Raw genomic sequence first — 23,851 nt, forward strand, 5'->3', positions numbered from 1 at the left:
AGTAGGTTTATCAGCATTGGGTTAGAGGATGCCTTGTATGCCAGACACAGATCACCATTTAGTAATATGTAGGATACTAAGTATAGTGACAGGGCATTGAGTTAGCCCTTGTAGGACATATCGTTTAGCTCTTACATCCCTTTAATAAGGTGTCTATGTGGGAATTCCATTTGTTGCATGTGTCTGAACAGATACATGTCGAAGGGGGCATTATATTCAATGACTGGTCTAATAATGGCTGAGCAAAGGGTGACAGTAAAATCTCTATAGAGCTAGATGCAATCCCTTTGTTTATAAGCTGCACAATATAGAAGGACTTTCTTATGAAAGAAGACACATGTTGGTCGGAAATTAGGTCATTGTCTACAAAAATTCCCAAATTCTAAACAAATGGGCAACTCAAAGGTGCATATTGTCAGAGTGGTAGTCCCCTGGGGTAGATAACTTTCCAAAGAATACATAGTGCATTGTTTAGCATTTACTCTGAGTGCATGGTTCTGGAACCATTTATTTCTTTGGGACAAACCTTCCTGCAGGATGACTATGTCATTTGGGGATTCAGTGACTGCTCCTAGCTTTCACTCATCTGCAAACTTAGTTAATCAAAGCCGTTTGGCATTACCTTTTACTTCAGGAAAGTACAAGCAAGAGAGGTGCCAGCACCAGACTCTGGGGGAATCCACTGGTGACCGGTCTTTTTGTGGAAGTAACTCCCCCTAGTTTGATCTACTGTGACTTATATGTGAGCCAGTTTGGAATCCAGTGGTGATATAGGAGTTTATTCGCATTTTATTTAGCTTTTCTACTATGACTGACTATGATGAGTGACTATGTGTCAAAATCTTGGTCTTGTATTATAGCTGGAGGCGAGTTGGTTTTATATATGTATTGATGGATAGATGGAGGGGAGAGGGGGTAAAGTACAAGCTGATTTTATCAGCTAGAAGGTTCACTGTATCTTCAGTGTCAGTGTAGGTAACATTGATTACAACAGCTCAGTGCATTACTGCACTGTACATCTGAGATTATGAGCATAACTAAAAAAGACTGTGATTGCCTTTGGCTTGTATAGCTATTTCAGCATCAGAATAGACTTATTTTATTAAGCTCCTGAGTTTCTTGGCTATTACAGTGATGAGGGTTCTATCTTTCTGGGAATTACTCTTCATTTTGGTTAAAATTCCCTTTGTTGTAAAGCTTGTTGATATTATGGTTCCACCATTTGTTTCTGGAGTTTGCCCTACGACTGTACCTACAGGGTATAGCTGCATTTATGCAGCTGCCTACATGCAGGTATAGTATGGCGGTGTATGTTTCTGTGTATTCAGTGGAATTAACTGGGTATGTTGGGTATTTCAAGCTTTTCTAGTATATGGTATAGTATGGCCAGGTCAGGGTATGTGGTGTGTACCATTGTAGAGTTATCCATTTCTCTCATGACTTCTTTCAAAAACATCCACCATGTTGAGTAAGCATGATCTGCTTGGTCTAAGAAAACATCTGGTAGACATAAAGACCAGTACTGCACAGGAGTGGATTCAATGCAGAACCCAGATGAGCATCTGTGACCATCGTTGTTTAAGATTCAGTTCCTAAAAAACCTTCTGGGTAGCAGTAAAATGCTAATCTCAGGTGACTTCTGTTGCCTTCTTAATTGTTGCAAGTTTTGGGTATAACTGCATATGTCTCCTAGATCAAGAAATCTTGACAAAGTCATAAATAGTGGGGGATAAAGGCCCAAAAATATGGGCATTTTTTAAATATTACTCTCATAAACTTAGAAAGTTGATAGGACAATAGGTTTTGTATTAGCATGGATTTTATAAAGGATATAAAGTCTAAAACTCAAATGTCTGTCATTATTTTCTGACTTCAGTCCTCGATGATTTGCCAGAAAACCACAATTTTTGGAGAAACAGACCAAAAATTGAGGAAAAAATCTGGACATTGTGTGAAAATCTGTACAGTTGAGACATATAAGACAGGTGAGGGTAGTGTTAAGGCATTTGTATGAGGTTTCCCTGTAGGGTCCCACCTGAGTATCTGTGACATTCTTAGTTGTTTCAGGTTCAGAGTCCAAGAGAACTTTGGGTAGTAATAAAACACCTATACACATTCTCAGTGCATGATCTCAGGTGGGTATCTGTAACATTTTTGTTTATTTCATGTTTTCGGTGAAAGAGACATACTGATTAGTAATAAAACACTTATACCAGGTCTCTGTATATGGCACCAGTGGAATATCCATGAACTCCAGGTGAATATTTATACCTTTCTTGGTTGTTTCAGGTTCAGTTTCTAAGAAACCTTCTGGTAAGTAATGAGGCACATACCCACTATTAATTTTGACTTGACACTCCTGTGCAGGTTTCCCTGTCTGTCAGCATCTATTAGCTGTTTCTGGGCTTCTGCATTCTGTCTGTTGCTACCATTTTCACTGCTGACTTTGGCTGTCTGCAGCCCTAACAGAAATGCTGCCAGATATATTTATGTGGCACATAGGGTTAAAGCCCTGGGTACAGTCCAGATCACTTCAGCATTGTTAGTGACTCTGGTGTGACAGTGCTGCACAGGAGAAGATGGAAGTGAGTTATGAACATTGTTTTGACAATCCTAGGGAAAGAAGATGGTACTTTTGGTCAGTTATTTGATCCTATGCAAGTAGGGGCTTGCATGTTCACAGTGGCTGTAAGAGCAAATGTCAATAAATAAAGACCAGGGAACATGGGTTTGGTGATTCCAAGCAAGTGATGGTTGCTCTCAGTGTGTGAGTGTGAGCATGAACACAACATGGAGAGGCTGCATAATGCCCTCACAGTAATGAGGGTGCTCACATCAGCCAACAGACGGTGTGGCTAGGCCCATTTCAAAGAAAAGCCAGATGGCTGCATACATGATGTTTCTACAACTGGCTCTCACCCAAGGTGGTGAAGGAGGGCTGATCAGTGGTGGAGCCTAAAGGTCATTAGGCAGCAAAGAAGAAAAAGGAATAGGCATGATTTACATATGATAAGCAGTACATTGGAATGTGTTGCTGCCTCACAGTGATTGGTTCACCCAGCTCAGATCTCGGTTGGGGTATTTTCTTTGCAAAGTCTACTTATCCATCTTGTGGCTATGTGAGTTTTCACCCAGAAATCTCTTTTTGTACCACATCCCAAAGATGTGTTGCAGGAGAAATGGTGCTCCTTCAAACTTCACATAGGTGTGTTCACTGTAGTGATCTGTTTGAGTGCTTGTACCCTGTGATGGGATGGGACCCTGTACAGAATTAGCTCCTTTGCCTTATGTACCATGTGTATTGGGATATTCTGTGGTTTTTTCATGACTCTGAAATGGACTAATCAGGTAATTACAAAATGAATGCATATTCATGAATACTATCATTTTAAAACTCGCCATCATCAGTTGAACCTTACCTTTCTTCCTGTATTCTTGTCTAACAAGCAACAGCAACAGTTACGTCAGTTTTTCCTGAATAGTTGTTCTTTATATAACTATATTTGCACCATCGTATCACATGTTATGCTTTCTACTTTTGTTTCTTTGGATCACAACGGTTTCTTGATGCTGTGCTCTGTACTTTTGAACCGTCATTTGTACTTTGCTGTCTGCGTGGCCCATGAAGTGCTATGCTGCTGTGCAGAACAAAAATGCTTTATATAAATACCTCTGTGTCTGAATCACTACCACATATGTGGTGCAAAACATAATAACTCACTTAAACAGTGTTTACCAAAAGCCCTATCTTTGTATTCTAGCGAAGTGTCAGCATTATATGTTTAATTGTATTATATAGTCTATCGAGTACATTGTCTCTGAAAAACCCTTATATATTGACATAATACTACAGTAACTCACTTAGAGAAGAACATATCTGTCATAATTACAAAGTTAGTAAGTCTTTTCTAAATCCCTCCCATTGTAACCCTCTTACACAGAGTGTACTAGCTTTTACCCAGTGTCTAGTACCTGTCTAAATAGTACCTGTTACTCTACAAGGAAAGTGCTGTCACCCAGAATAGCAACAATGGTATTACAGTTCAGTGGTCATACTCTTTCAAACTCAGATAACACTGGACTTATAAGTTTATTGATTTATCCCGAATTTTGTCAGTTCTTTTTCCATCAGTTACTTTAACAGCTTATGTTGAGCACTAATACCTAACCATAACTGATCTGTTGTTTAAAACATTCTTTAGAAATTCCTTGCTGATTTTCTGCTGTTTTAAATGCTTTTTTTAGTGTCTTACTGCTATTTTTCTGCTGTGGTAAACATTTTCTAGTGTTTCCCAATGAAACTTAGTATAGCTAGTAGATGTAGTATAGTCCAGATACAGGATTGCTGCACCTGGGTTTGTTTGTAGAGGTTGTTTGTTCTGAGCACATTTTCAGGGCATCTTGAATTTTAAGGGGCCTACTGCACTTTAGGGAGAGGATTGTGTTGATTGGACCCTGTCTGGTAAAGGGAGGTCAGTCTAGGGTTGGAATACGCATCCTCATTGGCCCTTTTAAATCTTCATAAATGTTTTTAAAGTTTTTAGCTTCTGGTATTTAGACACTGCACTTGAGCGGGTTTCTGCTTCTTTGTACTGAGCCAAACTGAGGTGGACTACCAGCCACAACTCTGAGCTGAGATACAAGATGAATAGAGGCTTTTGAGCTTCCAAAAAACATAAGGTGCCCCTTTATTTTTGGTTATTTATACTATCTACTGCATTTTTATTGCGTGCTGTCTACTTTTATACTTTATTTATATACCGTGTAGTAAACTACACTACTGTACTGCAATTGTCTGCATTGCTGTGCCTGTTAATTCGAATTTTGTTGCTGACTTCATTGTTTACAAAGTTTTTTTTTTTTTGCTATTTTCACTGTTTAAGTATTTACTGCTATTTTTCACTGTGTTAAAGCTATCTGTTCTGCTTCTTCCGGTTTTCCCACTAGGCAATGTTTAAATAACTGATCTGTTAGCTGTTTAAAATATTCTTTAGAGGGTCTTTGATGATTTTCTGCATTATTAAACTTTTGTTAGTGTCTCACTGCTATTATTCTGCTGTGTTAACATTGTAATGTAGCTAGTAGATGTAGTATAGTTCAGATACAGGCTTGCTGCATCTGGGTTTGTTTGTAGTGGTTGTTTTTTTCTGAACCCTTTTTCCAGGCCATCTTGGATTGGAAGGAGCCTATCTGCACTTTAGTGAGAGGATTGTGTAGATTGGACCCTGTCTGGTAAAAGGAGGCTGATCTAGGACTTGGAATAAGCATTCTCATTGGTCCTTTTGAATCTTTTAAAATTGTTTTCAAGTTTTGAGCTTCTGATATTTAGCCCCTGCATTTGAGTAGATTTCTGTTTGTACTGAGCTGAACTGAGGTGGGCTACCAGCCACAACTCTGATATGATATACCAGATGACTAGAGGCTTCTGAGCTTCCCAAAAATATAAGTTGCTTGTTTTTTTCTGCTTATTTATAATATTTTATATAATACTTATAATACATATAATATTATATAATATTATAATATTTATAATACTTGCCCAATCCCTGCTTCTACCATCTCTGCTCTATGCTTCACCTATTCTTACCCATCTACAAAGTAACCTAATATCCAAACTAGAAACCACATATAACAAAGTAGCCAGATTTGCTTCAAATCAACCTTACAAATCCCATCACTGCCTCTCATTAAAGGCTTTACACTGGCCTGAACTTTCCAACTTACTGCCTCAATCCCAGCTCCTTATAGCCCACAGTATACTAAACAATTCTAAATTCTGCCCATCCCTTGCAAATTCTCTGACACTTTATACTCCTCAAAGCCCACTAAGAAGTACTAATCAATACTTTCTTGAAGTTCATAAGCCAAACAAAACCTTTGGGAAAATAGTCTATTGTCACTCAGTTGCAAAAATTGGAACACACTCCCTTTAGCCCTCAGACTATTTAAAGAAAAAATGCCTTCAAGAAACAGCTTAAATCGTTTTTCCTTTCAAACTGGATAAGTTCATGCTCTAAACTAATACCCAAGAAACATTCAGGGATAACCTTACTTTACTGTATCACTTCTAGCTCTCTCTCTTACTACTACCTACACATTTTTTTTCCGTCATATTCCATACTAGTTAGCTCATGTTACACTGAATTCCTATAATCCCTTATTACTGTTCTTTAATTTATTTATTAACTTTCAAAGTTCACACAACTTTATCTGTATATTTACTTACTGCATGCCTAGTACCTTGGTTTCAGCAATATATTGACCTTAGTCTTATCATATTTCTGCTTAGTTTCTTGCCATACTACGTGAAAATTTCCATATATGTATTGTATTGTATTTCTATCCATTCTATATATTCCTTTATTGCATGTTATGTAATTACTTCAGAAGTATGTATACTTAAAATGTGATCTGTGTTTATCTTTCTTCTTACTATTTGTTTACTTAAACTTTTTTTGTGAGCTTTTCTCCTCGGGTCTCTGCTGAAAAAGGGCTTCTAAGAATCCATACAGATTAATCAGGTTAACAAATGTAAAAATAAAATAAATAAAATAAAATAAATTTACTGCACTTTTTTGCCTGCTACCTACTTTTATACTGTATTTATATACTATAGGTTCATAGGTTCATAGATTAGTACTATGTACTAAACTACACTGTTGTACTGCAATTGTCTACATTACTGTGCCTATTAAATAAAATTCAAATGTTATTGCTGTTTTCACTGTTTACAAAGAATATTTGCTATTTTCACTGTTTAAGTACTTACTGCTATTTTTCACTGTTTTAAAGCTATCTGTTCTGCTTGTTTTGGTTTTCCCTTTAAGCAGTGTTTAAATAACTGCTGTGTTAGCTGTTTAAAACATTCTTTAAAGCCTCCTTGATGATTGTCTGCTGTTTTAAATGTTTTTAGTGTTTCACTGCTATTTTTCTGCTGTGTTAAACATTTTCTAGTGTCTCCCGATGAAACTAGTGTAGCTAGTAGCTGTAGCATAGTCCAGATACAGGATTGATGCATCTGGGTTTGTTTGTAGTGGTTGTTTGTTCTGAGCATGTTTTCAAGGCTATCTTGGACTGAAAGGGGCTTGTCTGTACTTTGGTGAGAAGATTATGTTGATTGGACCCTGTCTGGTAAAGGGAGGTTGGTCTAGGGCTTGGAATAAGTATCCTCATTGGTCCTTTTGAATCTTTTTAAACTTTTTTTCAAGTTTTAGCTAATGGTATTTAGGTCCTGCATTTGAGCAGGTTTCTGCTTGTTAGCACATTGTGCAGCACTGCTCACTGCTGTGCAATTGTGTGCCAAAGCTGGACAGTTAAATTCAACAATTTTTCCCTTAGATACTACTGTAGCACACTAGTGTAGCCCTCATCCTTAGTGCTTTCCTGGTCAAAGAAATACTGCTAGTGTGTTGTAACCTATTAACCACCAGTGGAAAAAAAAAATAAAACCCCAGACAGAAATCTGCAACCACTGAGCTCCTCTGTGAAAGATTCTAAAAAGCCATCCCTAGTGACAACAGTCTTCAACCTAGCATTATGGACAGTTGAACTACCCCTGTTTCTCCTGCCAAGTTTGTTTACTTGGGTCTATTGAGGCAATGTAGCAATTGTCTCAGTACACTGGCAACCCTCTACTAATAACTCACTCTAGTATAGAGTGCAAGAGATGTATCTACACCAAGAATCTTGAATCCATACCCTCTCGCACTCAAAACAGTAACACAGAAGAGGTTGTCAACTCATCCACCACTACATATGCACATAGTACCATTGCTCATACACATAGTACGCATCAAACACAAAAATCTACATATGCAGAAGTTCTCTCAGAAAACCTACTTAAACATGAGAGACCTCCAAAACACAAGACTGATACAACTAACACAGCACTCACAACACATAGCAACACCAATGTCTCACACACCAAGCCCGTAAGGAGAAACACTCAAAAACCACATTTTCTTGTCATTGGAGACTCAGTAGTGAGACTCATGGATGTCTCACTTACCAGGTTGGAGAAGAAGAAAGTCACAGTCAGTTGCCTGTCTCATGCCAGGATTCATCAGATTACACATGCATTCTGGTCTCTCAGCAGCAAGTACTATTATGACTCTGTCATAGTTCATGTTGGTGTAAATGACTTCAGATGTACCCCACTGAACTATATGAAGAGAGACATGGTTGAGCTCTCTGAGTATCTGTCCTAGGCAGGTATGTCCCTAGCACCTTGAGCAGCATACTACTCTCACCTAGAATGATGCCGCAGTATAAACAAAAAATTATTGATTTCAATAATTGCCTTAGGTTTTGGTGTCACTCAAAGGGGATCCAGTTCCCGTCAGCCTGGGAAACCAAAGTCGACAAACCTCACTGCTTTGCCAGAAATGGTTTACACCTGGCAGCTCTAGGCTTTTGGCTGCTTGCAAAGACTCTTGCCACCACCATAGTACCTTTTTAGGCAAGGTCTTGAAAACAACATTACTGACATGAAATTAGCTAACCAGAACAAAATAAGGATCATGCTGTTAAATGACAGGAGCTTAAACCAAAAATTGCACTCCCTGGAAGCACTTCTATCACTAGAATATTTAGATGTCTGTGCAGTCACAGAAACCTGGTTCAATGTGTTAGAGAGTACCCTGGCTTTGCAAGGCTACAATGCCTTCCACACCTTTAGACTGCAAAATGAATGTATAAAAACCAAAAGGAGGTGATATTTCTATCTATATTAGAGATAAAGTCAGCTCTTATCTAGCTAGACTGGACAACTCCACGGAGTTACTCCAAGTCCAGGTTACATGGGTAAGACCCCCATTCAAGTCATAACCAGTTATAGATCCCCTCCATGGGTCATGTTGCCCATGAAGCCTACTTGACCAAACTGGAGGCACTCCAGATTTTACCAAACACTCTGGTTATGGAGATTTCAATTATCCTATCATCAACTGGGAAGCCCACACTAGCCCCAACTCACTATCCCAAACGTTCCTTGACTTTGTGAACTCAAATGCACTGGAACAAGTTGTTCATATCCCAAGAGGAACAAACATTCTAGATCTGGTCCTCACTAACATGTCAAACAGATGAACTGCTGCAACCCTCGGACACTCATTAGTTAAATCTGACCACCGAACAGTCATCTTCGAGCTGGCACTAACACCAGAAGTCAAAAAGGGTGAAATCAGACTAAAAAAACTTCACCAAGACAAACTATACTGTCCTAAATGAAGGCATAAATTCATTCGAAATCCCACCCCAAGCTAGAAGTGGTAACTACGCTGAAGCTTACACTAAAGCCCTGTACAAGCACTTGCATAAGTGTATAAACTCAGGTGTACTAGAAAGAATCAAAGCTAGAGCCCCAAATAAAAGCAAGCTGCCATGGTGGACATCCAGCATCAATAAATTTTGCAATAAATCCAAAAAAGTTGCTGTCCGAGAAATCGAAGACAAGGCCCCAACAATGGAAAAGCACCATCCTCAGCCTTAACAGGAAAATAAACCAACTTGTCAAATCCTTTAAGGGCTCCTTTGACAGAAACTTAGCACATATAGCCAAGGATAACCGTAAGGGCTTTTACATCTATGTATGTATCCTAAAAGGTATGACCCAACCATGTGCAGAACTAGTGACCAATGGCATCACTCACACTGACCCCACAGAGATAGCAAACTTGCTAGCAGATAGGTTTAGTGAAACTTTCACTCCCATATCCCCTTTTAACTTTTCACAAACCTTCCCCGAAACTCCCTCCCACCCTATATATCTGAAGAGCAGATCCTCAAAGCCTTGTCCAAGGCAATAAACACAGCCTTTATGGGACCAGACAACATCTCAGGCTGTCTTCTAAACAGCTAAAATATGGACTAGCATCACTATTAAGTAGCCTTTTCAATCATAGCCTAACCACAATCTTTGTTCCTGCAGAATGCAGAACATCAACAGTTATTCCACTCCTGAAAGGTGGCCTAACAACAGACCCAGAGGAATTACAGACCCATAAGCCTGAACAGCCTCATCTGTAAGGCCATGGAATGTATCATTATGGACCTCATAAATAAAGACACAGGTGACCTCCAAACCCTGGATCCCACCCAACTCGACTTCATCAGGGGCATATCCTGCCTGTTAAATCTGGTGGACTTTTTTGAAAAATGTGACTGGGGCCATTGACAAGGACAAATATGTGCACACAACACACCTCAGCTTGGCAAAGGCTTTTGACACAATCACACAGTCAGGCATTACCGATAATCGTAGCAAACTGAATGCAAACTCCTTTGTTGTAAGATGTGTTGCCAACTGGTTCACATACCTGACAAACACTATCAAAGTGGGGGATTCCACATCAGCCAGCAGACTTGTTACCAGTAGGGTGCTACAGGGGTCAGTACTGAGCCCCCTACTGTTTGGTATATACTTCTCAGAAGTTCAGATCAAAAGTAAGGGGTTGTGGCTGACCAAGTTTGCAGACGACTAGGTGCAATAATTGAATCCCCAAATGATGTCAATTTACTCTAGGAGGGTCTCACGCAGACCAATGACTGGTGTGTTAGTCACAGTCTCAAACTAAATGCAAAGAAATGCATCATCATTCCCTTTGGCACAAACAATTTCCCTTCACACTATCATATCAACAACAATACCCTAAGTACCCATGAAGTGGTAAGAGACCTGGGATCACAAGTTGACTGCAACATTAACTACAACTACCATGTGTCTACTGTAGTAAGGAAGGCGTTCTACATAGCACACTTGCTTAGTAAAGGCATCACCTCGAGAGTAAAAGAGGTTATAACCCCTCTATACTCAGCACTAATCGGGCCCATAATTGAGTATAACACCCCATTTGGCATATACAGTAGAAAGATCCTGGACCAACTGGAGAGACCTCAAAGGTTTCTACCAAAGAAGATCAAGGGGCTCCAGCATTTGCCTTACACAGACTGACTACTGTCCCTGTCACTATACTCTGTGTCATATAGACTTCTTAGGAGAGACTTATGCCTGGCCTACAGAGCAATCCAAGACTCAAACCTAATGAACTTGCTGCATATCAGTATATCATACGGGACTAGGGCTACCTGTTCCAGGGACCTAAATATGGCCTGCAACTTAAATAGAACATGATGGAGGACCAGATTTATCTCCCACCAACTGCCATATCTTTGGAACAGGCTACCAATTCATGTGAAACAGAGCCCCTCTATGACACTGTTCAAGAGGAACCTGTATGAGTGGATGGGGCACCATAAATTCTTACCAGGGATAGCATCCACAACCCTTCTGGATATGGGCAGTCATTACTAAATGCAATCTTAAGTACTTACTAACATTTTCATGGTATTACATTGGGATGAAATGGCTAGGTTTAAAATGAGCTCTGGGTTGATAGCCGAGTAATCTCCTATGATCCCACGATCCTATGACCATAAAAAGTAAAAAATAATAATAATAATATCTTCTTGGATAAAATATAAAAGTTGCTGTTTTATCTTTTTTCAAACAAGTGCAATATATATTATCATATATTTTATCATTTCCTATATGTTTAATAATGAAATTCCTTGGCTATTTGTGTTATGTTCATTTTTCTTTATCCTATTTATTAATCTGTATACTGATACTTTTGAAATGACTTAACTACAGAAAGCAGATGAATGCCACATGACTAAACACACAAATAACCTTTCTAAAATGTTCCCCTTGTTTTACACACACACACACACACACACACACACACACACACACACACACACACACACACACACACACACACACTTATTTTGGCTAATAAAGCATTAAATATATGAAGCTTGAAGCTAATGCTTACATTTTCTAAAATAAGAGTTCTGATTTTAATTGATCAAAATCAGAGTTGTTAGACATCTCTGCAGTAACACATTAAATAATAATGCTTTAACCAGCTGCTTACTTCTAAATACTGTGGTATGCATGTTTTTTTCTTATTTAATAAATTAATTCCATACACATTATAACTTGGTAAAGAACAAATAAACAAAATCAACCACACAGTCTTATGTACACAAAACAGCAATGTATTTATTTGTGTTCATCTTTTGGTATGTCCTGGCAGGATTCTTCCATTATTTGATTATGATATTTCATTCTATCCTGCATTGACAAATGCCATCTTTGGTTATATTACCAACGGTATGTTAGAATTTGCACATTTCCTCCAAATGTTACCAATTAAATTCCTTTTTGACAGTTGTATGAATAATTAAACGAGTTTGAGTTCAGTTTTTTCTCTTACTTACACTTCACTCATAACATTATTGTAGGATCTGTTCCAGATTTTACTACTCATAAAGACTTGATGTTCAAAACTAACTGTCAGTCTAACTTGCTATGTGGTTCATTTGTTCTCAAGGGTGTTTATTTTCATAATACTCAGCCATACCTCTCAACTGTACAAATTTTCACAGACTGTCCAGATTTTTTGCCTCATATTTTTAGTCTGTTCCTCATAAAAATTGTGTTTCTTTGACATATGACTGGGATGATCTAAGGATTAAAGTCACTAAATAATGACACGCATTTGAATTTCAGACTTCATATGCTTCAGAAAAACCATTCTAACACAAATTATTTTAGTACAGAAACTTTCTAAGTTTCTTAACTTAAGTTTAAGTTTCTAAGTTAAGAGCAATATTTAATTTCAGCCCTTTGTCCGCCCATTATGTCAGACTTAGTCCAGATTTCATGAGCTAAGAGGTTGAGAAGTATGCACTCAGCCTTAATATATCAAAACATATCTTTATTTTTTTTGCACCCTCTTTCAGAAAATACAAAAGAAAATACTGAGCGTATTAACTTGGACATTTTCATTTATCTATTGTCTGCTTTTGCGAGTCAATTTAGTTTTCTTTTGTTAGCTATTAATAGCATCACATCTTGACTACCTTTCTGCATTCTTACAGTGCCACAAGCTGATATAAACTTGTTTAAAGTGATTTGGTCATGATTGTGGGTGCATCATGGCTTCTACTGTTAATCTGTCCTGGGACGCTTCAGTCTCCCCTCTAGCCCTAACCCTAATTCAGAGTAAGTCCAGGGAGTGGCGGCCTGAAGGGGTAAGTAGACCCAGAGAATGAGAAGAGGCACTTGGGGATAGCTGATGGCCAGATGTGTAGGAGTAAGTAAATCAGTAAAAAAGACTTCTAACTCATTTCCCAGATTTGCTTGTTGCTACATTCATTTCCCAAATGTACTGTCTAAAAGCACCTTAGGAAAGGATCAGCTCTACAAATAATCCTTAAATTAGCTGCTACGTGTTGTGTTAATGTAAGCCTGAAAACTCGTCTCCAATGTTGTAGTCCTCTAAGTATGAAGAACTAAAATATCGTATGTCTTCCTAAATACATGGCACTAATCTTCTATTAAAATCATAACAGCTACTGTTTTTCTTCATCTAACCAATGTTTTGGAAAGGCCTGTAATTGAATAATTATATTCCATGGAATACTTTGGGGCAAACATAGACCCCTGATTGTCCAAAGTACAGCATAGTTTTATGCTGGATATAGTATTACAGAATCCCTAGCATTCTGGACATCATTCTGACTAACATTTCAGAATAGAACAGGGATTATTTACAAGTACAGCACTTCTTGTTCTCTTTTATGCTTGCAGAACATGGAAATGAAAGTTGCTGGCATGCAAATATATCTCCCTTTTGTTAAGTAAGACTGGTGGATTCTTCATGGTTTTTACTCTAATGTCTTAGCTTATACATAATATTTATGTATGTGTACATGTGTGTGCATATGCATGACTCTATTGAAACTGGCTTTGTTGATCTTTACATCAGATACCTAATCACTTAACTTTGAGATTGCTTAACACAGGGTAAAAAGATACTTCCTACCTGCAATGTTACGCATTCGCACCATTTAACATCAGCTATGGGGTGGGGGGAGTTCATCTATATATTTCATTGACTGTCTTTTCATGTTTATTTAGATATATATTTATATACATACATAGAGAAAGACACACACACACACACACACACACACACACACACACACACACACACACACACACACACACACACACACACACACAAACTGTCTTTTAAATTATAGCCCTTTAAAATATGTTGCCTTGGATCTCATTGCTTTTCATTCTTTTGCAAACAATCAAATGAACATTTGCCTTTTTCTCGCGTGTTACCCAATAGTGTTGAATTGCATCTGTCTCCTATATCAACCCTATGAAGAGCCATAAGAGTTTACTAGGAAATGGGAAAGGAAGTGCATTGCCAAGTCTTTCCGTATTACATATGCATTGCACACATACCTGTGGATGATTTAGAGATGTCAGTTCACCTTCTGTATGTCTTTAGGATGTGGAAGGAAACCGAGTACCAATATATAAACTTCTCATAGAAAGCAACTGAGAATCAAAAATACAAACTTGAGAACTTTTTTTTAACATTTGTTAACCAGTTAAGTCCACTGGATGGAAGTATTTCTTTTCAGGTGTCACCCAGAAGCACAGTCAGGTTAAGTAACTTGCTTAGAGTTACATGGTAGGTGAAGAGAATCAAACCCGGTACCCTTGGGTTACAGAAAGTAGATGACTCATAGTTTGGTGCCTTAATTCTCTGTACTAATTATCAGACCTCTTGCTATATTCTGTGGGTTGGAAAGAATTTAAGAGAATATATTGGAAACTGCTGTTCATAGTATACTGGAAGCAAAGTTGTAGCTTGTTGTAGTAAAATGAAATGCATAATTTATTATTCAGAGACTAGAACTGGTTTAGATTCTTCAGAATAGATGGTGCCTGCTTCACATTGCTTAATTCTGAAACTTCCATGTGCCCTTCCATGTGCCCTTGCATTAATCCCGATCATAAACTATCATTCTGAATAATGAGCTCATAATCATGGCATAACAGAAACTTAGCACGTTACTAGTGTAGTTACACACACAACCGCACATACACACACACACACACACACACACACACACACACACACACACACACACACACACACACACACACACACACACACACACACACACACACACACACACACACACACACACACACACACACGCACACACACACACACACACACACACACACACGCACACACGCACACACACACACACACACACACACACACACACACACACACACATGCACACACACACGCACACACATGTACACACATGCAACTAGCAGTCCACAAATAGAATCACCTTCCCCTTGTTGTTCCCTTCCCTTTTCCAGTTTCAAAGAATCATGAATACATTGATTTTCCTGTACAGCTCCTATTCAGACAGTTCATTTAGACTGTGCTACAGTCTCTCCAGAAAGGCTAATATGTATTGACAAGATTAAAGATATAATTTCCAGCAGCAGTTTATACCCTGTTTTCATATCTACAGCCTTCTTTATCAAATTAGTTTATTCACAAATCCCATTTATTAAATTGTGTCCATATTGTGTTTTCCCTTTTCCTTGTGTTCTACAGAGAAAATAGGCTAAAACAGTCCATTCTTTCTCATATGTCATGTCCTGTAATCTTTTAGTAATTATTGTGACCTTCCTCTTTCTTCCCCCCAATACTATTCCCTCTGTACTGTCTCTTGATTTGGACACATAACTCCAGCTGTTGTCTTGTCAGCATATTCTAAAATGGCCAAGGTCTGCTTTGGTCATGGCTGATACCATTTCAGTCTGCTGCTGGTGACCCACTGCTGCTGAGAAGATTTCTCATTGGTCTTTTTTCTGATATGCTTTTGCAGCTTGTTTCCCATTTCACATCCTCCTTTTGTACTGCTGCTACCAAAGTGTAGCACTTTGCATTTTTTAATTTAATCTTAGATGCCATCTGTCAGCCTAGGCTTCTAGCCTCCTTAATTCATTTACAAACTTGATCCACCATCCTCCACTACTTGTCAAAGTCTGATGTTGTCCATAAACATATTAATTCTGTACTCATTCTTCAGTGCTGGCTGATGTATAGACATTGAAGAAAACAGATCCCAGGCTAGACCTCTGTAATGCTCATCTAATGTCTTTCTTCTCAGAGAGCTGTTCCATTATCATTACCCTTTGTGTTCACCCCATCAGCCATTTTCCATCCCAACTAGAAGTTAGCACAGATGACTAAGGCTATGTGCAGTTAAAGAGAAGTCACTTACCCAGAGAAAGTTCTTAGCTTTTTGTCCAGTGGGTTTACCTGGTAACCATTCAATAAAAATAAAAACAAATTAAAAAAAAAAATCCTCAAGCATGTCTTCTACCCTCACATCCTGTCAACTTCAACAAAAGTCTTCTATTCAACAATGATTTAAAGGCCTATCTGAAATCCTGGAATATCAAGTGTACTGGAATCCATTTCTCCACATTCACTATCACCCTGATTGTAGAACTAAATCAGGTGCATTTGCCATGATATATTGGTAGTGAACTAATGCCGTCAACTGTGAATTTGGAGGTCACTGTCCATTACTTTATCAACCAGTGAGGTGAGGGTCCTGTGCCTGCAGTTCTCTTGAACACTTACAGACCTCTCCTAGTTGTAGACTGCTACTGCAGTGCTCCTCCAGTCACCTGGGATCACCCCATCCTCTAGTCCTGTAGAACACTTCTGTGAGAGCTTTCACCAAAATATCTGGTCTCTGTAGGACCACCTTAAGTGGTAGCCTGTCTGCTTCCTGAGACCTTATTTATTATTATTATCCATTTATCTTGTCTTAATGCCAAGCACTAAGCTACCTGCCTACTGAATGGAAAATGTTCACATGAGCTATCAATAACAAATACATCTACCTTCAAATCATGCAGATCTTACTGCAATACCCCAGTACATTGCCCTCGTAGCATTTCTTAGTGTACTAGTTGTAGTGTTACAGAACACAGCTAGTAGTACATTTTACCCTACCTGATTTGTACACATCTGTGTCTACCATAATGTCTTTCCTTTATCAGATCTTATTAGATCATCTCTTCTTGGTGGACTACAACTCTCCAATGGGGGATACAGGTCTCCTACATACTCTGTTCTACTGCAGCTCCCCTACTATTTTTCTCTGTTGTGAACCATCCTTTCCCCTAAAGCACATTTCTGATACCATTAGTATATGATGATATGTAATAGACCATACTGCTCTTGTAACCTGTACATCTTTAGTATGACACGTTCATTTTCTTAACTTGTTATTCAATCTCATCTTCGTATTTCATTTTAACCCACATTTATAGCTATTTAATTTCTCTGCATATATGGTTTTATCAGAATTAATTACAATTGTTCTATACATGCATTTGTACTGTGGTGCTGGTGCTGCGGTAGCATTGTCGCCTCACAGTACGACATCCTGTTCGATTCTCAGCTAGAGCGTCTTCTGTGTGGAGACATGCGTGAATGGGCGTACCTTCGTTGAAGGTTGTGCATCAGAGCTGGCAACTCGGCACATAAAAATCTACTGCCAATCATTAGCAGACTGGAGTTCTGCTGTGGTGACCCCTAACCGGGAAAAGCCAAAAGACACAACAACAGCAACAAGTTCTATACATGCATTTTTCTTTTGTTTTGCTGTTCCAGGTCCACTCTGAAAATTGGCTGTGTACATCAGGGCTAATTGTTCTTTACAGCTCTGCCCATCTGTTCTCCTCCTCTTACTTTTCTTCTCCATGTTAGAGACACCTCATCCTGACTTTCATGAATTTTAAAGTAACACCTTCATTCAGAATCTCTGCCTGCTCCTTAGCATGCCATTCCCATCCTTTTTCATTTACTTACCTCTGTCTCTGGTCTTGTTTTCTCTGCATAAATCTAAATATGTTTTCATCCCTTTTTAGTCCATATATTTCATCTAGACCTTTTTGAGCCTGTCCAATCTTCCTGACTAAACCCCTTCTAACTTTCTTATATGCCACCCCCATTCCAGAGTGTGGTTTCTTCTCAGTTCTATTCATACTTCTCTTTAATTGTCCTACCCAGTCCCTCTAATATGCCTCTCTTTACTCTTCCCTTTGGTTTCCGATATCCTTTGTAATTCATCAGTATTCTTAATGTCTCCATCGTGCTTTTCTGTACTATTTATAAAAGCTTTAATGCCTTGTATTCCCTTGTTGCCACAGGTACTTTAATGCTGCATCATACGGTACCGCAGTCCCCGTTAGCAAGATCTTGCCACCTCTTCCTTAATACCATATCATCCTGTGACATCATCAGGATGGGCATGGAACTCTTTTCTGTCTGCATTTTCCTCTCGGTACAATTATCTTAGTTGTCCATTTTTATATACTCACCTTAACTTGCTGCACAAATCTTCTGTTTTTTTTTTTTTTACTTCCACAGACTTATTTTCTCCTCTTATAGTTGGGATCTCCTTTCTTTCCCATTGTTCATTTTTATCACTGATCAACTTTTGCCCACGCTGTCTCATTATATCACTTAACAGCTTTGGAAGAAGTAGATTTTGTTTTGTAGTGGGGCTAAATACCCTGCACCATCCCAGTGTTGCAGCTTTCATCCCACCCTCCCATATCCCACACTAAACATGCTAACTAAAACTACAGAAACCTAGAAAAAAGGGACTAGTTGTTTTTCAGTTAAAAGCAAAACTATTCATTTTTCCATGACATAGTGCATCCTCAGAATTAGTTTATTTAGGAGGTAGGAGTCCCTACATCAGACAGGGTTACAGGGGAATAGCCCCACAACAAAAATTGCTTTCCTAAATTCAGTTTCTGTAGCAGAGTGATCAGTTCTGGAAGTTGTAAACTGTAGGAGGTAATCTGCTTAGTGTTAAGTTTTTATATTACATGCAATTCCAAGCACCTGGAGAAGATTTAAATATTACCACCACCCCCCCTTTGTGAGCTCCTTCTTTCCTTTCAGACTATGTCCCTTATTTTTCATGTTTTGACATTTCCTTCCCCGTCCGTGTCCTACATCTTACTTTCTGCTTTGGCCTGCTGTTTTCATGTCATTTTAAAGATATTATTAGTTTTCTGTACCTTTCTAGTCACTTCTTCAGCACTATTGTCCTCTGAGGAACAAAATATAATGTCTGTTCCATAGAGGAGCTCTTTTTCCAATATTACCATGTTACCTACACTTACCTTGTCTTTGCTCTGCTATTTCTACTCCACTCTATTACTTAAGGAATATGTTAAATACTAGTCATTTTACAACTTAACTGAGGTGGTGCAGAAAATGTTACACTCATTGCATATTCTGAGTTGTTTATAAAAATAAGTAGCAATAATATAAGGACCCTAAAGCTAATCTCAGAGACACAGCCTAACATAAAGCAACTGCTACATCACTAGCATCCCACCACCAGCTTCAGCAACTCAGAAGCATTTCTTTCAGAAAATAAACGCATGCAAGTAAAGCCATTAGCCAGAGTAATATTAAAAACATTCTAGATGCCATGAATGTGAACAAAAAATAAGTGATAAATGCATAAAGATGCTAGTCAAGGACTCCAACCATGAATTATTATACCCATTGTACAGTCATAAAAGTCACTGAAGAAGTCACACCACCTGGTACCGATAAAATAATTAATGAGTAACGACACCACCTGGTACCAATAAAATAACAAATGAGTAACGACAACACCTGGTACTGATAAAATAATTAATGAGTAACGACACCACTTGGTAACAATAAAATAACAAATGAGTAACGACACCACCTGGTACCGATAAAATAACAAATGAGTAATGACACCACCTCGTACCGATAAAATAATTAATGAGTAACGACACCACCTGGTACAGATAAAATAATTAATGAGTGACGACACCACCTGGTACCGATAAAATAATTAATGAGTAATGACACCACCTGGTACTGATAAAATAATTAATCAGTAACGACTAGGGATGGTGGGACCACCACAGTTGAACAGGTATTCACACAAATGACTCAAAAGAGTTTCTCCTTCTCCAATACCATATATCAAAGGAAACATCAACACTTTAAAGACCTAGATTTCATCCTCTAATTGTCCTATTGGGATTCTCAGGGCTGGGGCCATACAACAAACAAAAGGAGCATAAGAGAAAATTTAGATAAAAAGGAATTCAGTTCCACTTAAGTCAGTATGTACAGAACTGATAACAGCAGCACTGGCCCATCCTCCTGATAGCTTTTACCTGAAAAATAGTAGCAGAACATCCTTATTTGTACCTACAGTGCAACATATTTTGGTCCATTTCTAAGTGTCTGCCCCCTTCTCATGTCAATGGAAATAACTGTCTGAGGTCTAGGATCCATTCCCTTCATCAGTCAAGGGGAACTCCCATCTGAGATCTCAGGATAGTAGGTACTCATTTGATGAGAATTCAGCATGTCCACATTATTCTGACCCTTAACTTATAGAGTTTTTCAGAAATGACTTGCTCTGGCTATGCTCTCTGGGCACAGGTAAATTTATTTTCTCAGGAGTGGCACTAAAGTCAAAGAGAACCCTTTATTGTGGAACACATTTTCACTGTGTCTCTACCAAGAGAGAGGGGTCTGGCCTCTTGTACCACCACTGTCTTCTCCAAGATTTGATGATGGAGTACAATGTTCTGACTTTCCATTTGCAGGCTGGGCAGCTTCTATTTGGTTTTCTGCTCCTCATGCATACCTATATATTTAAGAGCTTCCTGTTCCACTATCTTCCCTTCTATCTCAATTCTCAGCTCGTTCTGATTTTCCCACTTTTTTGCCGTTACCACTGTCTTATCTGTGCTTAGTTTCATCCCATTTGCCTTCAATTTTGCATTCCATTCCCCTATCCTTTGCTGTAGTTCTTACTCAGTCGGCCTGTAATGCCACATTGTTTGCATACAGCAACTTTGTTGATCTGTCCCCTCTGACCCATTTTCTGTATGAACAGCAGTGAGCTCAGAGCTGAACCCTGGTGCACAACCACTCCCACTGGGAACTCCTCTGTCAGACTGAACACTGTTTGTACTTGAGTCACTGGGTTCTTGTACATAGCCTGCATTAATTCTACCAGTGTTTCTAGGACTTCAAACCACCACAGTACTGTCCAAATCAGCTTTCTTGGGACCTTGTCATATGTTTTCTCCAAGTCTAGGAATGCCCAGTTGGACTCTTTCCTCATCTCTAGTTTCTTCTCAACTATCTGCCTCACTGCAAACATTGGGTCAGTTGTGCTGCATCCCGATCTGAATCCAAACTGCTCATCTCCAATTTTACATTCTACTACTCTGCATATCCATTTGTCAATCATCACCCTCCCCAGAAATTTCAAGCAATGTGACAGGAGATTGATGCCTCTGTACTGCCCACAGCTGTGGATGTCCCCTTTGTTCTTGTACACTGGGATGAGTATGCTTATTCTCCAGTCATCTGGGATATGTCTTTCTCTCCACACTGCTATTAGTACCCTCAGGAGCCATTTCTCCCCTATCTCACCCCGCATATTTATCATACCTGCTGTGGCCCCATCTGAGCCTCCTACTTTCCCTGACTTTATTTTCCTTAGTGCTGTTCTTACTTCTTCTAGAGTGGGCTCTTTTTCTCTCATCATAGGCTGTTTCTAATGCAATCCAGCTTCTCTGGGGTTTTCTTCATTCAGAAGCTGCTGGAAATACTCCTTCCATCTGCCTTTGATGTCCTGTGGACTGGTGAGCAGGTTGTTACTGGCATCCCTTGTGAAGGGTATCTGAGTATCTTCTTTATCTTTCTGTCTTTGCCTTGCAAACTGATAAGTTTCCTTGTGCCACTTAATAAGTCACTTTCCATAAGCTGGTAGAGTGCCTCCAATGCCCTGTGCTTTGCTATTGCAACTCCTTTCTTAGCTTCTTTTTTAGCCAGCTAATATTCCTTCCTAGCCTGGTTAGTCTTTTCTGCCTCCCACTTTTGCCTGCACTCCTTCTTTCTTTTGCTGACTTCCTGGACCTCTGCATTCCACCACCAGATTTCCTTATGTACCTTTTCTATACCTGCCTCAACCACATATCAGTTCTGTAGTCCTCACACATGCTATTTTGAGGTGGTGCCATTCTTTTCACCTCCACCTGTTTCCTCCTCTTCTTGGGGTGCTAGAGCCCTGACTAATTCCTTGAACTGTTGTACTTTCTCTCCAGTCAACTTCCAGGTCTTCAGCCTGGTTTCTGTTGACCTGAGTGCCTTCTCTGACCATTACTTGCAGCTGATTGTGACAACCAATGGTTTATGCTGTGGTTGTCTATTTCACTAGGGATGGCATTGTAATCACTGATTCTACCCCACTGCCCTTTCCTTACTAGCTGGAAGTCTACCTGAGTTGCATGTTGGCCACTCTTGTATGTGATCTTGTGACTGTGTCTCCTTTTGAACCATCTAATATTTCTCTTCTGCAGTCATCTCCCATCTCTGTGAAGTGTGCTTGCTCTGTTTAAACTTCTTGGGCTGCAGGTGCACCCCCCCCCCACCCTCCAACCTTGAATAAGTACTATTGCTGAAGTGCAATTCCAGTGAAAATATTACAAAGGCTTCTCTGCAAGCATGGCTTTTCTTCAAATTAAACGCAATCTGTTTAAATGTCTTGGGCTGCAGGTGCAGCCCCCCCCACCCTCCAAACTTGAATAAGTGCAATTGCTGAAGTGCAATTCTAGTGAAAATATTAAAAAGGCTTCACTGCAATCAAGGCTTTCTTCATATTAGAAGCAATGTATGTCTTAACTTTCAACATAAAAACTTAGTGTTAATGCCTTTATATACTGAGTTTTTTTGTTGTTTAAAGTGTGCACACTTGCAGAGGTCTGTCTAGCTAGCCCAGTTTTTCTAACTCCAATCCTGTAAGACCTCATTTCAGACTCTAGTTGATGACACACTGCTGGGTTCTGTACCTCTCTCTGAGTAGCAAGGCAAACTTTTTATCTATGGCTTTTACATCCAACTGTGCTTTTTTCCCCAGTTTCAGCTGTGACCAGTCAATATTAGACTATTTTTGTATGGCAATAGCTATCCACTTCCAAACTAAGCTGCACTACCCCAGAATTAGTAACACCAGAAATAATTAACTTGTGCTAGTTTAGTTCCCCCCTTGAACTGTACTGCCATTTACTTAACTGCAGTTCATCTATTCTCTCGGTACTTTCTTCATATCACTTACCTACAGTTTGAGTCAGTTGATTGTTTGTTTTTGTTTGAATTGCCCATCTTCCAGAATCTGGTTGAGAGACCGCTCAATCACTCCCACTGTCAATCACTCCCACAGGACTCCTCTTGCAATTGGTCCCTACCCTCCTCCCCCACTAGGAATGCATAGGACAGAAGTTATATAAAGGCCTGTATTCGCTGTTATTTGATTGTTTTCCAGCCCACAACCCTTCCTAAGAGCAGCTAGGAGGTCTCTGACTGCTTTGCTCCCCACCCTGCCCCCAATTACCACCCAACCCCAGTGGTCCTACCTTTATTTGAACAAACCCCTCACATCATTTTTACCACCAACCACAACACTACTCCCACCTCTAAATCCACAATCACCCCACTACTACCCCTCCTCTTCTGCTAACATGAATAAGCATACCATACTTATACTCTTTGCATACCCTCTCCTTGAATATCTTACATCTTACCAAAACTCCATTATACCCACACTCAACCACTTCCACTGTACAACTATTCACTCCATCACTTATGACTCACCCTCACTCTGCTCCTCTCCTACCAACTCAAGAACCATCCCTATGCATCCCCCACATAGTCTATCAACTAAAATACTAAAACTAAATGAATCCCTACAAGTTAACAAAATAAGCCTCCCACCACATCTGCTACTGACTGCACCCAATCATAAAGTTTCCCTAAAATGTAAACTCTTTCACAAACTGATAAAACTA

This window comes from Protopterus annectens, chromosome 10.part0 (genome assembly GCF_019279795.1).
Source record: "Protopterus annectens isolate FY-2018-M chromosome 10.part0, PAN1.0, whole genome shotgun sequence".
NCBI classification, from domain to species: domain Eukaryota; kingdom Metazoa; phylum Chordata; order Ceratodontiformes; family Protopteridae; genus Protopterus; species Protopterus annectens.